Source organism: Dipteris shenzhenensis, chromosome 23, assembly GCF_047967505.1.
Source record: "Dipteris shenzhenensis isolate YYH24624 ecotype China chromosome 23, Dip_SZ_1.0, whole genome shotgun sequence".
Classification (NCBI taxonomy): domain Eukaryota; kingdom Viridiplantae; phylum Streptophyta; class Polypodiopsida; order Gleicheniales; family Dipteridaceae; genus Dipteris; species Dipteris shenzhenensis.
The window spans coordinates 12,474,064-12,489,708 of record NC_141618.1 but is presented as its reverse complement, the minus strand read 5'-3'; positions in this window follow the sequence as shown (position 1 = coordinate 12,489,708).

Here is a 15,645-nt window from a genome sequence, read left to right as displayed (position 1 = left end):
GCTAGAAATTGTACCTCATGAGTCTTTATGATGTAGATTGAGATGGAGGGAAAGAGGTAAAGTCAACAAATGGTTTCAAATTCTTGTTCATCATAAAAACTCAGGTGAGCATAATTGGAAACTATTGAAAAGAATCTTCAAAGATACAACGGACCATGAATTGCCATCTTTAAAGGATCCAAGCTAGAAATTGCACCTCATGAGTCTTTATGATGTAGATTGAGATGGAGGGAAAGAGGTAAAGTCAACAAATGGTTTCAAATTCTTGTTCAATTAGTCAAGGTAGCTTGACACAATTTCTTTGTCTACGATAGAAATAAAATATATTGTTTCATCAAATGTGCTTGTGTAGCAAGATGGCTGTGAAGGCTTCTAGGTGACCTTGGTTCAGTGTAAGGGCAAGCTTGTGATGACATAAACACAATTGCTTTAGCAAATAATGTAAAAGATCACAAGAAGGCAAAGAATTCTTCTATTTTTAATCATTCCGTTGACATCAGACCAAGCATGGAGGAATTCAACCCTTTCACTATTTCTCTGAAGAACAATTGGCAGACCTACTCATTGCCAAGGGCTAATTTGCAAGCATTCAATGAAAAGTTGTTAGAAATACCCACAATAGAGGGTATACACAGCGGAAGATAGACTGTGTGTAGCATCTGAAGAACAATTGGCAGACCTACTCATTGCCAAGGGCAAATTTGCAAGCATTCAATGAAAAGTTGTTAGAAATACCCACGATAGAGGGTATACACAGCGGAAGATAGACTGTGTGTAGCATAGGAACTCACATATTGGCGCTTAGAACTTCTTTCCTTAGTGTGCTCAACATAGATGTGCAAGCCAGTATTTAGACACTGCTTATGAAAGAGATGTAGAACCAGCAGTTGACATATCTCGATCCAACAGATGGACACAATACAAAACAAGTCCAGTGTCCCACCAAAGCATGGACAACCTGTACTTACAAGATACACTGTTCTCCTACCTCCGTGGCAATTCTAGAACACAAAGCCTGTGTGCTCCCATAGAGCTTGAGTTGGCTTTGTTACCATGCCCGCAAACACACCCGCCAAGCTACTTATACCGGACAGCCACTCGTGAGGCAGTGAATGCTCCTTTGATCCGTACACCCTGCTGCCCTGGAAGACAGCCAAGGGTGAATTGTAAATCTCCATTAAGAAACCACATCCGTAAGATGAACATATATGCCCAAAGTGCATGCAATAGCCCAATTGTCTTTATTCTTGATTACTGGTGCAAATGTTTACTCTCCTTGCTAAGAGTAACCTTTTGCAACCAATGTGGCCTTGAATCTTTCCATATTACATTTGCATTTAATTTAAATTTTGTATCTTTCCATATTACATTTACATTTAATTTAACTTTGTAAACATAATTGCAACCAACTATGTTATTGTCTCGAGGTGGATCCACAAGTTCCCTTGACGTATTGCTCATAAGCTCATAATGCCTTCATGTTCTTCCTTCATGGCTTGAAGCTAGTGTTTTGAGTCGGTTGCTAGTTTTGATGTTCATGCAAGCTGATCAACTTTTCTCTATAGAGGAGAACTGTATGACTCTGATGTCTCAAGAGGATGTTGACTTAGAGTAACATCTAAAGTTGTTTACTTTCATACATCTCCTTTATTAGGGGCCGTTTCCACTAGCAATTAGGTTATGTTAGTGAGCTTGTTGACCTTAAAATGGAAATTACATTACCATTGGTAACCCATTATGTTATGCACTAAGTGGTCTTAATTAAAACTTTCGGGGTATTTTTTATACAAAATGGTTTATCTCATCGATCTAAGTCAATTCTTTAAGGTTAAGGTCATAATGGATTCTTCTTTTCAAGACCTTTCAAACAAGTACCCATGTTGTATAGTTTCAAGTTGATCTCGACCATGAAATTTTCTTAACAAGAATCTTGCTTTAAGTATCATTCCCACATCTCACCCTTTAGTTAATCATTAAATTTTCACATTCCAACTTATTTCTTTTCTTAAAAGTCCTTAAAGTACCTAGTTTGAAGGGGTTAAGTTTACAAACATTTTTAACGAGCAATTAGGAGACTTAACTACATTCTAAAAATGCTAATGGGAATGCACACTAATGTGGACACTCCATTCAAATCCTTAACTAGTGCTCCCTAATTGGTAATGGGAATAGGCCCTTATTCCATTTATTTGTTCAATTGCATCACTACAATTTTATATTTCTTTTGTTGGATCTTGTTTCAAATGCATCTCATCTACTCAATTGTGACCATTTCATATACTTTGGTTTGGCATTATTGCAAATGCTACCTCATCTCTTGCATTCTCTTGCAATTGGCTCTCTCCCTCACTTGGGTGATTGGCCCTTCTCTCCCTCAATCTAGGAACTTTGCTCTCAATTTAGGTATGGCATCGTCATTTTATTGGGTCGAAGAATATTTAAAGGTTTCAGGTGATGTATTGGATGTAGTGAGGTTATAGAGATCATCAAGGTAAGAAATATCAATTTTAGTATCTTGGTGAGACGCATCGCGGTCTTCTAGTAGTGTGAATGCTTATTGGCTAGTTAGTGATTGGTGTAGGTGGATTTGGAAGCGATGAGGGAGTTTGTTATGCAAATGATAAAAAGGCATGCATTCTATACAATCCCATAAATGTGGGAACTATTCTATAGTCAGGTTGAGAGAGGACACATGGGGTTCCACTAATGGGCCAATGGCCTCAAGTACACACTGAGGAGAGGACACATGGAGTTCCACTAATGAGCCAATGGCTTCAAGTACACACTGAGGAGAGGTTGGGAGAGGACACAAGGTGGGACACTCAAGTATCTAGAGTGCACTAACCCTCTAATACGTCTTCAGTGAGAGACTTGTAGTTATAGGTGAGGTACTAACCCATTCCATCTACAAATATGTATGTACTAGCCACTGACTAATTGGAATGATCAATCGAGATTACACATAATATCAAAAGGTCATATCTTGTCACGAGGATGTTAGATCACAATGATCTAAAATTGGAATTTGATTGAATGGAGCTATGAGCCAACTATAGTACTTCTGAGGCTCTAAATACAAAAAACCATGGGCCATTATAAGTATATGTACCATGCCCTACAATTTTTCCAGTTGGAACTGGAAGAGGCTGAAGAAGTCTTATTGGAATTCGTCGGCTTGCTTTCATTTGTTGACAAGATAAGCAAGATGTAACCATTTTGATGACATCGCTTTTCATCTGAGGCCAGTAGTATGTTGCACTGAGTAACCTATAAGTCTTGTTGATGCCTGGATGGGCAGCATAAGGAACTACATGATGCTCTTTTAACAAAAGACGTCGAACATCCTTGTCATGTGGTACACAGACGCGATCTTGATAATACAGAAGGTCGTCTGTACCTCGACCTTCTTGGGATCCACAGAGATGCCTTGAGCTGAAATAACATGTCCCAAATATTCGAGTTGGGTCTTCAAGCTACTATCTTGCTTCAAGTGAGGAGCTAGTCATTTGGATTCTTTTAATCAAAGGGAATTAAAGTACATCCTTAAAACATATTAGTCATTGATATAATAAATGCTCTTGCATTGCTAAAAGCCATTGACATGTACCATACATTAGCAAACTTAGGATTAGACACTTTGGACGTATTGATAATAAATATAAAATGTGAGGCTCACCCAAATGTGAATCGCATGCATCATATTTATTGAGAAGAACATGGCAAAAGAAGGAAACTTTGATCCGAATGCTTATTTCTAAGATCACGAGACATTACATAATGGTAGTAGTGGTGGCTTTGATGATTCTTAGATCATTCAAACTTAATTCAATTGGAGTACAAAACAATTTTATGTTGCAAAAAATGTCAAAGAACCTTGATACAATTCATAATGGTCAAAGCAATTGTAACTTATGCAATGAAGAGATTGAAACAAAGGAAGCAACAAGATTCAAGCAAAAGAAAGAAGGCGAAAATGAGATCAACAATAAGTGTAGATACCCTTGGATCTACTAGACAAATAAATGAGCATAAGATTTTGTAACATATTTTCTTTATGAATGAGCATAAATTTTGTTAACATATTTTCTTTATGAAGCATATGTGCGATACAATCATATGTAATCAGCTCAAAAGATCAAACTTTGATGGCATCTAGTCCATCAATAGACATTAGTCATCACTTCCTCAATCAATGAGACACTAACTGTTTTCCTATGCAATAAGCATCAACAACATCAAACATAGATATCTCATCGAGAGACAACAAGGATATCAAATAACAATAGAAGGTTGAAACAACACACATACATTGTTGAATATAATATTAAATCAACAAGATTAAAACGTGCCATTCAGTTGTCATCAAGAAAGGAGAAGGGTAATGCACCTAGACATTATATATTTACTCTAGAGGAAGTATGTATATAGACTTCATTTCTTAAGATCTTGAGAGAAGGTATTGAAGATGACAATCTCAACATCATTTTATGCAAATTGTGAATACACAACTGGTAAAAATGCATAAGGGGATAAGGGGAACTTTTTACATTTACATTTTGTTGAGGTGTATTTGCACATGTGAATTTTCTTCTTATTTTACAATCTTTGCAAAAGTTCCTGATTAAAGTCACCTCCTCTATCTAATTTGAGTGCCTTGATTTTTTTGCTTTTCTAGTTTTCAACCATGATCTTGAATTCTTTGACTCTATCAAAGACTTTGAACTAGTTTGGGTTAAATCAAATCCAAGATAGTGAAAATAGATCTGGGCAGGTAGTTGTATTGACAGAGAATATGTTTTATTTGAATTTTGTAATTTTAGCATATAACCACACATTTTGTTTTTAGAAACTTGAATTAGCACATAGCAATTTGAATTTGGCACATAGCAATTTGTATTCAACACAGCATTTCACGCTCTGCACATAGTACATTGCATTTAGTATATGACCACACATTTATGTGGGGAGAGAGTTACCACACTTCCTCATCAAAATTATAAGACCAAGGAATGTTTCCTTTTGTGGGTCCATTTCAATTTACATTTGGCACAAAGCACTTTTAATTTTGCACATAGCATTTTAATGTGGCATATAGCACTTTACATTTGGCTTAAAGTACTTTGCATCTAACACATAACCACACATTTGTGTGGCGGGAGAGTTGACACACTTCCTCTCCAAAAATTATAAGACCAAGGAACGTGCCCTTCCTTGGGTTCATATTGATCTATATCTAGCACATAGGAATTTGCATATAGCACATAGTAATTTGAGTTTAGCATATAGTACTTTGCATTTGGTACATAGCACTTTGCACTTGTCGAATACTTCTTTAGAATTTGTCTTCTTATTCATTTGAATTTGCATTTGACACAAAGCACTTTAATTTTGCACATAGCATTTTGAATTTGGCATATAACACTTTGCATTTGGCTTATACACATTTGTGTGGGGGGAGTTGGCACACTTCCTCTCCAAAAATTATAAGACCAAGGAACGTGCCCTTCCTTGGGTTCATATCGATTTGTATTTAGAACATAGCAATTTGCATATAGCACATAGCAATTTGCGTTTAGCACATAGCATTTTGCATTTGGTACATAGCACTTTGCACTTGGTGGTGGATACTTCTGCAGAATTCGTCTTCTTATTCATTTCAATTTGAATTTGTCACAAAGCAATTTTAATTTTCTTCCCGCACTAGTACGATTGGATCCATTCGAAATTACCTAATGCAGTGAACTTCATCCTCGCTTCATGTTTGACAAATCGAGCCAACTGTCCCTCGACAAGTGATCAATTTTCTATAATCAATCGCTTGCTTTCCTTGCAAATGCTCTAGCTAAAGGAAGAGGAAGTGAAGATGCAAGACATGGAATGGAATGGAAAGGAAAAGTAAGACTAGAAAAGCATAAAGGAAATGAAATAATGAAAGAAATATACAACCAAGCAAAGTACTTACATGATCAAGAAAGGCATAAGGCTTGATGATTATAACAATGAAAGTACAATGCCTTTATAGAATAGGCACACACACTCTAAGTGTCAAATGTATATGGGATAAGTCCCATAGTGACACGTGGCACTCTACGATATAAAGTAGTATAGTACTACTCTAGAACACACTAAAAGTCACTCAAATTGACTCTATTTCCCAACACTCTCCCATGGAGAAAAGGTGAGGGACTATTGGAATGGAACCAAGAACAGATCATGACAATGATGGTCACTTAAACTGTGCATGCCGATGTAGAACCAGACATGGCTCCCACACAATCTCAGAGGCAAGTGAGCATGGCTCAGAGGCTAGTGAGCATAACATAGAAATCTCATCTAGCATGGCTCAGAGGCTCATCATGCATGGATGCATGATCGACTCAAAGGCCTAGGAGACCAATGCACCAACAAATAGACCTATCAAAGCCAAAAACACATGGCTCCCATAATACATCCCCACCTGGCTCCAAAGACTAATGAGGAACATGGAGCCACACACCAAAAATACAAAAGAAATACATCGTTTTAGGAGGACTATCCAAGGCAGAGGACCTTTATTGACTCAACACACATGATTTATTGCATTCATTTTTTGGAAACACCACTAGGGCAGAGTACCCAAATATATTATGCTTTAGAAAGCAAAATCATGATCTCCATCATCCTCTAGATGCACGAGACAGGCTGTAAGAGCATGATCGTGTGTCGGCGGGTCATCTTCATATGCATCATCACTAGTGGCAGATGCCACCCAACTGGCATGATCCTTCGATTGTTATTGAGTAAGCTTCTGGTAACACTTGTCCTCTGTATGACTGAGCTTGTTGCAGTAAGTGCACTTGAATGGCTTGAATGTCTTTCCTTGTGCTGGTGGAGTCGATGGCCTCATTTGCTGGTGGAGGCAAGTGCCTGTGTAGTACCTGTGTAGTATCTGCTGAATAGGATGGAGATTCTTTGTTGCGGCGATTCTTTTTAAGCAAAAGAGACTATATCTTTGAATGTAGTCGATACAATGCGAACTTCGAAATACTTCAAAAGCATTCTCAAAGCGAGAAATCCCTTCCATACTTGTCATCAGGACAGCCATTTTGTCCTCCTTATCCGGGCAACACTTCAAATTGGAGAGTTGTTGAACTAAAGATTGAATTTTTGCTATATGCGCACTCAAAGTATCAAACTCTTCCATTTTCAGCTTATAAAATTGCATTTTCAAAAATACCTTGGAGTTGGTGATCTTGTTACCAAATATATTCTCGAGGCATGCCCAAATCTCCTTTGCCTTGGATTTGAAGCCGATGTGATGAATCAATGAATCATCTAGGAAAAACCTAATGATTGCGATGGCCCTCGAATTGTGTTGCTTCTAAATCTTTCGTGTTTGAGGCTCCGTTGATGCCTCAAGTGCTTCATCATCTCCGATGGCATCCCAAACATTCTCCTTCATGAGAAGGAGTTGCACTTTTGTTTGCCATGTAGGGAATCCATCCCCCTTGAATTTGTCCACAAGAAGAGAGTTGGTAGAAAGTGAACCCATAAAGCTCGCAGCTAGGAGAGAGAAAAGTAATGGATAGAATGAAGGGCATAGGCGAGCTAAGGGAGAAATGGAGGGCTGAGAAAGAAATGGGAAAAAATGGCGGACAAAGGAAGAAATTGGAAGAAATGGGAGAAATGATGGGCAAAGGAAAAAAATGGCAGACACAATGGAGATATAGGAGAGGAAGGAATGGCGGGCAAAACAACAGCGGGTAGAGAAGAGGAGCAGGCAAGCTATACAGACAGACTATATGACACAACAGTCTGTACTGTTGTACGGTTGTTCGTACTACTGGTACGGACAAAGAAGCGGGCAGAAATGACGGGCTTGCTGCTTGCTGCAAGCTGGGGACACTAGGCCAAGAGAATGGCCCCTAGGAGCGAAGCATGGGGCTGCCACGAAAGGAGCTAAGCTGCCTCACACCATTGGAGTTGCCACAAGCCTTGAGTTGAGTTGCCATTGTTGGTGAGGCTCAGGGTAGAGGGAGTAGAGCTCAAGCTGGAATTGGAGAAGCCATTCTCCACGGGGAATGAGGGAGAGGCTCTTCAATGTCCTCAATCTGTTACCTCAACCTCTTGGAAGATAGTCTAGCTCTGATACCATATGAAGATGCAAGACATGGAATGGAATGGAAAGGAAAAGCAAGACTAGAAAAGCATAAAGGAAATGAAATAATGAAAGAAATATACAACCAAGCAAAGTACTTACATGATCAAGAAAGTCATAAGGCTTGATGATTATAACAATGAAAGTACAATGCTTTTATAGGATAGGCACACACACTGTGTCAAATGTATATGGGATAAGTCCCATAGTGGCAAGTGGCACTCTAGGATGTAAAGTAGTATAGTAGTACTTTAGAACACACCAAAAGTCACTCAAATTGACTCCATTTCCTAACAAGAAGAGCCGCTCATGTACTCTTTGCTGCAGCTCAAGATGGGCTCCCTGCAATTTTCTCAGGCATGACATAGAGCAGTTTGCACGATGGGCTTGCCTTCCTGGTGGATATGACAAAATAGAAGGGGTGAATTCTGATCAGGCAGCTGGTCCTCTAGAGGATCAAAGAAGAGGCAGAAGTAGCTTGCTCGCGAAGCACCACCATGGCTTGCAATGGGTTTACTGAGAGCTTAGGAACGTCGCGGGGATGCTGAACTTTTCTAGAAGTGCAACCACTTGATTTTGTATGAGAGCTTACCTGAGCTCGCGAAGCATCACCATGGCTTGCAATGGGTCTTGCTGAGAGCTTCGGAACGTCGCAGGAATGCTGAACTTTTCCAGAGTTGGAAAGTATACAGATACCTCCATCGTTGGGTAACCTTAAGAACCTAGCGTATGTTCGTCTTTCAAACAATAGACTCTCTGGAAGTCTGCCACCTGCTTTGGCAAACTGTTCGAACCTTCAATGGCTCAAGCTGGAAAATAACTCTCTGAGTGGACAAATTCCACCCGAATTTTCTTCGGTTACTCAACTTCATACGCTTTCCCTGCGTAACAACAATCTAAGCGGAAGGCTTCCAGACAATTTCGCCCACGGTAATTTAACCGTTTTGGATCTGGGCCACAACACTTTTAGCAGGACGTTGCCAGACTCCTGGTCTCAAGCCCAGAATCTCAGAGTGCTCCCGCTAGGCCACAATCAGTTCGAAGGTCCCCGGCCACCCTCGATATGGAACCTGCCCCAGCTTCAATTGATTGATTTGTCTCACAATTTGTTCACCGGCAGCATTCCCAATCAGCTCAATCAGATGCTTGGGTTCCAGGAGCCTGTGGACTCAACAGGGGAACAGCGAGACACGCTATGGAACGACGATCTTTCGATCATTGCCAAGGGAGCCGATATCACCTTCATGTACGTGCTTGCGGTCGCCATTTCACTAGATCTATCCGGGAACTATTTCAAGGCCATATTCCATAAGTGCAACCATTTGATCTTGTATGAGAGAGAGTAGAGGAAACACCACCATCGTCACCCCCCGAGACGACAGTGCGGGCAGCTGGGGGATCAAGCCAACGATTAGCAGCTTCCAATATAGATCTTCGACCTACAAGATTGCGATGATGGATTCAATCTCCCATTCAGATGTGCCCCACAAACTCTTGCTGCCTCTGGTGCGCATCAAGATGTAGTCCCTGCGTTGAAGAAGACTAAATATCCCATGCCCAAACAGTACCAAATTGACCAGATCGCAATCGTCCAACTCGTTGAGCTGCTTGAATGTCGGAGCTCTGCTTTCCACGATTGAACTTGGCCGCTGGGGTGATGGAACCGTCCCTCTTCTGATCGACGTCCACTTGTGGAATGCATATGAGCTGCAGACCTTCCACAAAATCGAACGGAGAACACAATTCTTTAAAAATTATCACTTGTCCATTCACAGAAGGATGCAATCCCTTTCTCACAGAGCCCTTTCCATTCTCCCCTGCCGTGCTATTCTAGCCAGCTGCATGATGTTGTTGCTATTGCTTGGGAAGGAAGACTTTGAGGTGTGGAACTACTTTGGCAGCGATATGAGCATGGGTATATGGAAAAGATTAGTAAAAGAGAGATCGAGGGAAAGGCAGGAAAGAGGGGAAAGGCAGGAAAGAAGGGAGCAGTTACGAAGGAGAGATCGAGGGAAATGGCAAGCGGGGAGTTAGGCGAATTTCTTGCCCTTTGCAAAACAAAAAGTATTGAATTTAAAATAATGACACGTGGCTTCACGAGAGAGCAGATTTCCTTTTTATGTCACAATGCTACCTACCTAAATATGAATGAAAGCATGGGACATGCTTGCAACTCTACATGAGTCAAATAATATTTTAGGATCACTAAGAAAGATTATCAATTAAACCTCAAACAAAGCAATGAAACAAGACATGTACTAAGGTAAATACATAAACAATCAACTTGTAGTATAAAGATAGACTTTGACATTTGTAAAACTGGTACAAGTCATTCTCAATGGACTTGGAGAACTTAATGAGAACTTGGTTCAAGTATTGCAATGAAGAAAAAAGCTCCCACCTTAGAAGAACTATAATTAATTTTATGAAAAGGACAATTCTAGAAAAGGCTCCACAAATAGGCACGCATTTTGTAGCCTTAAATAGAGATGAAAGTCATCCAATAGAGGTGGTGGACAACATTAGAAGCAACATTGGAAGAAGAATCTAAGGAAAATATCAAGGAAGGGCAATTCTTCAAGGGACATGTCAAAGATCCCATGCAATTACTGTAAAAATATGGAGATAATGAAGGAGAATGCAAGAAAAAGCAATATGATAAAAGGTGCACATAGAACAATGGAGGAAATTTTAGAGGAAGAGTTAGCTATCATGGACATGGACATTTTCATAATCACTATGCTAGTTGATAGATCAATGTTATGGAAACAACAACAATAGGAAAAAAGTGTACATTGTAATTGAGAGCATCAAACAAGGAAAAGAAAAGAAGCCATTACAAAATCAAAGGATGAGTGCAACTATCATGTCAAGAATGAAGAATTTGACAACAAAGACCCATAGTTTGTATGTGGTTAATGGTGCAGCATCACACATGGTTGGATATAAAGAGTGGGTGATAAATATAAATTTGTTCAAAGGATCCCAAAATGTGATCTACACTAACAATAAAACACCCAAAGGTTACAACCCAAGTGGATAACTATGCAAGCAAGAAAGGTATGATAGATTATTTCTTTATGTTCCAAAATTCAACAAGAACTTACTATCAATTGGAGAAATGATAGTGAAAGACTACATAATTATCTTTGACAGAGATGAATGCATGATCAAAGGCAAATCCAAAGGACATCATGTAATTAGAAAAGTAGCTAAAGAAGGTAGACTTTTCAGAATGATAACTTAATAATTGTCCATGGGTACATCCATGTATATTTTGCCCTTTCCTTGAATAAGATGCATTATTAGCAAAGGAGATTACATTCTTTCAATAGCTAATCGCCTCGTATTCTTTACCCAAAATCTCCTCTCTTTGATGCTTCACCTCGTATTCTTACCCAAAATCTCCTCTCTCATGCTTCACAGGTTGCTCAACACAAGACATGACTACTACCATTCTACAAGGACTCTGAATAACAGAGGCAAGCTCTTGAGAGCCACGATGCTCCTTAAAGGTCATGGATGGGATCAAAGGACTTCCTTGGAGGGCGACGCCTCTTCGATATAGAAACCTCCTCTTTCTATCTCAATGCAATAAATCTCTTACATACAAAATCATCGATGAAAAACGCCCTAAACTTCAAGATTACACATCTCAAGCTCCATTAAACTGAATGAGTAGCTTGTTGTCCTATATTTGCCCTAATGTGGACCTTCATCTATACCACTCTACCTTGCACACTATCAATAGTATGTGCAAGTGGTATCCACATTATATTGAGATTATTGTTGCCGACATATGCTTGCATGTGTGAATGTATGTGTGTGCACGTGTGCCCCATGCCCATGCACATCTATGTGTGCACGCGCGTTCGCACGCACATGTGTAGGCAAGGCTTGGCTTGAGAAGGTTATTTTGTTGTGAGATTCAAGGCATCAAGAGGACTTACACAGGATGGAATTAGGTGTACTTATGAGGGATGGAATTAAGAGGGCTTATGAGGGATGGAATCACGTGTATTTACTATGTGAGAATCGAGGCATCAAGAGAACTTATGAGAGATTCAGTTGTCACATAAGATTAATACTGGCATAAACAACACAATCATCATTTACAAAAGCAACATGTAATATTTGTGTCAGTTGAGGTACATATTGTAACAATTCAATTCGCAATGCTGGATAGTCCAACTCAAAACAATCTTGTTGGTGATGATCGTTTGCACACCATCAAACATGTGGTTAGACAATGACATGTCAACGAGTCAATGACAACATTGACACATTCAACAAATCGCCACACCAATAGTTGTGGCCCATGTCCCATGTCATGATAACCTTGTCATGTAATTCGACCTTGATAACTCAAGGCAGTCTAAGTCTTAATCAACTCAACCTTGGTCAATCATGTATTAAAACCATGTAATTTACGTTGGTTCAAAAGCCTGACCTCAACCAATCAAACCCAAATCAAATCCGGTCCACTATAAATTGGAGATGAAGTAAAAGCAAGTTAGTCAAATCCGAACAACTATAAATTAAAAATAAATTGGCCAAACCCTATTGGGTAGGGTTAGAAGGAAAGCTATTCAAATTGCACCAATACCCAATTTACAAGTTAGCAAAATATCCATGGATTCCTGTTTAGAATTATGGCATAAACAGTATGGTCACATGACTCCAAAATTATAATATCTAGGCTCAATGCTCCACTAACACTTGCTATCTAGAGTACTCAGCATAAACTTGACAGCTTCGTTCTTCGGTAGTAATTTATTAGAACTTTGTTACTCTTGATTCACAAGGGATGTCACCTTTGTGACATGATGCTTCTATAACTGTGTTTGATTTTCAAGTCTTGGCATCACATGTCTGTATTCTTTCATTGACCAATCTGAAACAGAACAATTGTTCTGAAACCGGTTAAAAACACAAGCTGTTCCTATGAGTCACATGTAAAGTTTTTTTTTCTCAAATTCTTTAATTCTGTCCCGACCATGTCCATGTATACAAAAAAACAGTGTAAACAGACATACCATACCATATTCAACCTACACATTAATGTCACACCAAATTCATTTGAGCGGGGCAAGCTTGGCAACATTGGCTTACCAATAGGTAGGACCAGCTCCTCCCCTGCCAAAAAAATATTGGATATTATTCAAGAAGATTTGGGTCTATTGGCCCTCTCAAGCAGGGCACACTAGTTCCTGACTCCTTACTCAACTTGATTAAATGTAGTATGACTCTGCTTCTATTCAGACATTAGTCGAAATGCCATTGTAGATAGCTCTCCCTGGTGATGTATTTGTTAAATCTGCTGGAGCTTGAGGGTCCTACTTGCTGACTAAATTCTGATAAAGAAGGGGTGGACACCTGGGTCCATCTCTTTATGCAAAGATTGCTTATTCCAAAATCCTGTCAGATGGAAGATAAATGGCAGCCAATAGTTCTATAAGGTTCCATGCACCTATGTTACACACGTCTGGTGGAGCTTTCATTACGACAAAAAACTGATAGCAGTATGCAACACATTCTTTTGAACACTACTCGTTCCTTTCTTTTCTGGTACTTCAAAATTCTAAGATCATAGATCAGATTAAAGTGTAGAACGTGATTTCTTGTAATACTTACAGGTTCCACCTTTTTTCACAGACCTTCATCCAGAATTGCATTACTCAAATACTCTTTCAAGAGTAAAATATGCAAACTACACTGCAGCTTCCATCAGCCGTCAGATCTTTGCTCTGAGCAATCCTGAGCTCTTCCCCTGATTTGCTCCATTTTTAATTGCTGTCCTAGTTCTGCTACCTTACAATATGAGATTGTCCTCATGATCTCAGTTCTGCTACAGCTATTGTATGCTCAAATATTAGTTTACCCAGAGAAAAGAGCTCACGTAACATGACATTTCTCAACAAGGTTTACGTGTTTTTGGAACAAGAAATGAAAAAAGACAGAATCCTGCATAAACCATGAAAAACTATCTCCACATCAGAAAATCAGACATATGCTTCAAAAAATATTTTATGTATAATTGTATAGCTGTTATTTGAATACATCAAACACTATGTCACGATCTGACGTATTCCTTTCTCTATATCTAGACTTATGGATGGTTTGATGAATGGACACTTGTGGAAGGGTATGCGCTTTCAACGGGACACTTCCTATGAGGCACAACCCTTCACAAGAGACATTCTATGGAAGAGACACTCCTATTGTAATGTACCCTCTCATCAAGGGTCACACCCTTCACAAGGGGTACACACCTCTTCATGCACATACACTTTGGAGTACACACCTTTTCATGTGTGACTTTTCACTCTCTATATAAGAGAGGCCAAATTGTATGGATGACAGACTACAGATACTACAGACACTCAAGCAATACAAATATTCCTTGTTCTCTGCTCTTTTCAGTCTTCTTTATGTTCCTTAGCACATTTCTAAATATAGTAAATCTAGGATTTCTTACAGTGGTATCAGAGCAAATTTCGCTCCTGCCTGTAGGAAATGCCCCCCACCTTCTAGCGCCTATCTGATACATCTCTTTCCGCTAGAAAGATATCCGTGCACATTGTGCATGGAAGAGATGGAGAGAATGAGCTTAAAAAATTTTAGCGCCAACCCCACCTAAAGTCATCAATGGCCTCTCCATCTCCCCCACATCACGAGTTGATGTGAATGGACACGACAAAAATCGTGTCTTTTGATGTGCTTGGGCTGTCCCAAAACCAAGGGATGCACCTTTTCCACCATCGGACACACCTTTTGATGAAGAGTTTTGACTCCTCACCCAAGGGACACACCCCATCGTGGAAAAAAGGACACCTCTTTTCGTGTGGGGACACCCCTTTTTAAAACAGGGTCACACCCCTTCATGAAAAGGTACACCTATTCCAAGGATCACACCCCTTAGAATAGGCACACCTTTTGGCACCAAGCACTCTACAAAAGGGTACCTAGAAGGCCTAAAAAGGGGAACCAGCCCTATACCCAAGGCCTAACCCTAGACTACCCAAGGGTTAATTAAACCCACGTTTTAATTTTTGGGTAACCACCACCCAGCAATAGGCGCATGAATTAAAACGCAAAATCTAGAATTCTGTTTCGCCATTTTCTGCCATACGTGATTGCGCCATCTTCTTCCAGCCAGCACGTGCCCTTCGTCAGGTCTCCATCTTGCATAGTTCTCAATTGCCTGCATCAGCCAGCTCTTGTTGGTTCATCGCCATGATTACCTGCGATCAACAGCCTTTGCTGCCCGCAAATCAGCCAGGAAGCAAGAACAGCGCCAAATGCAACGATCTGTTTCAAGCCTCTGCCAGCGAATATCTACTAAGCCTCTCCTACTTGTGATCAGCAGCCTTGATGCCCTTTTCATCTTGAATCAAACCAACCAAACCCCGGCTGCTCATCACGCCACCTTTCTGTGGCTCTTTGCTGCCCTCAGCCTTCTATCTGTTCGCCAGCCTCTGCTCAGCCATGGATGCGTTCCATCGCCC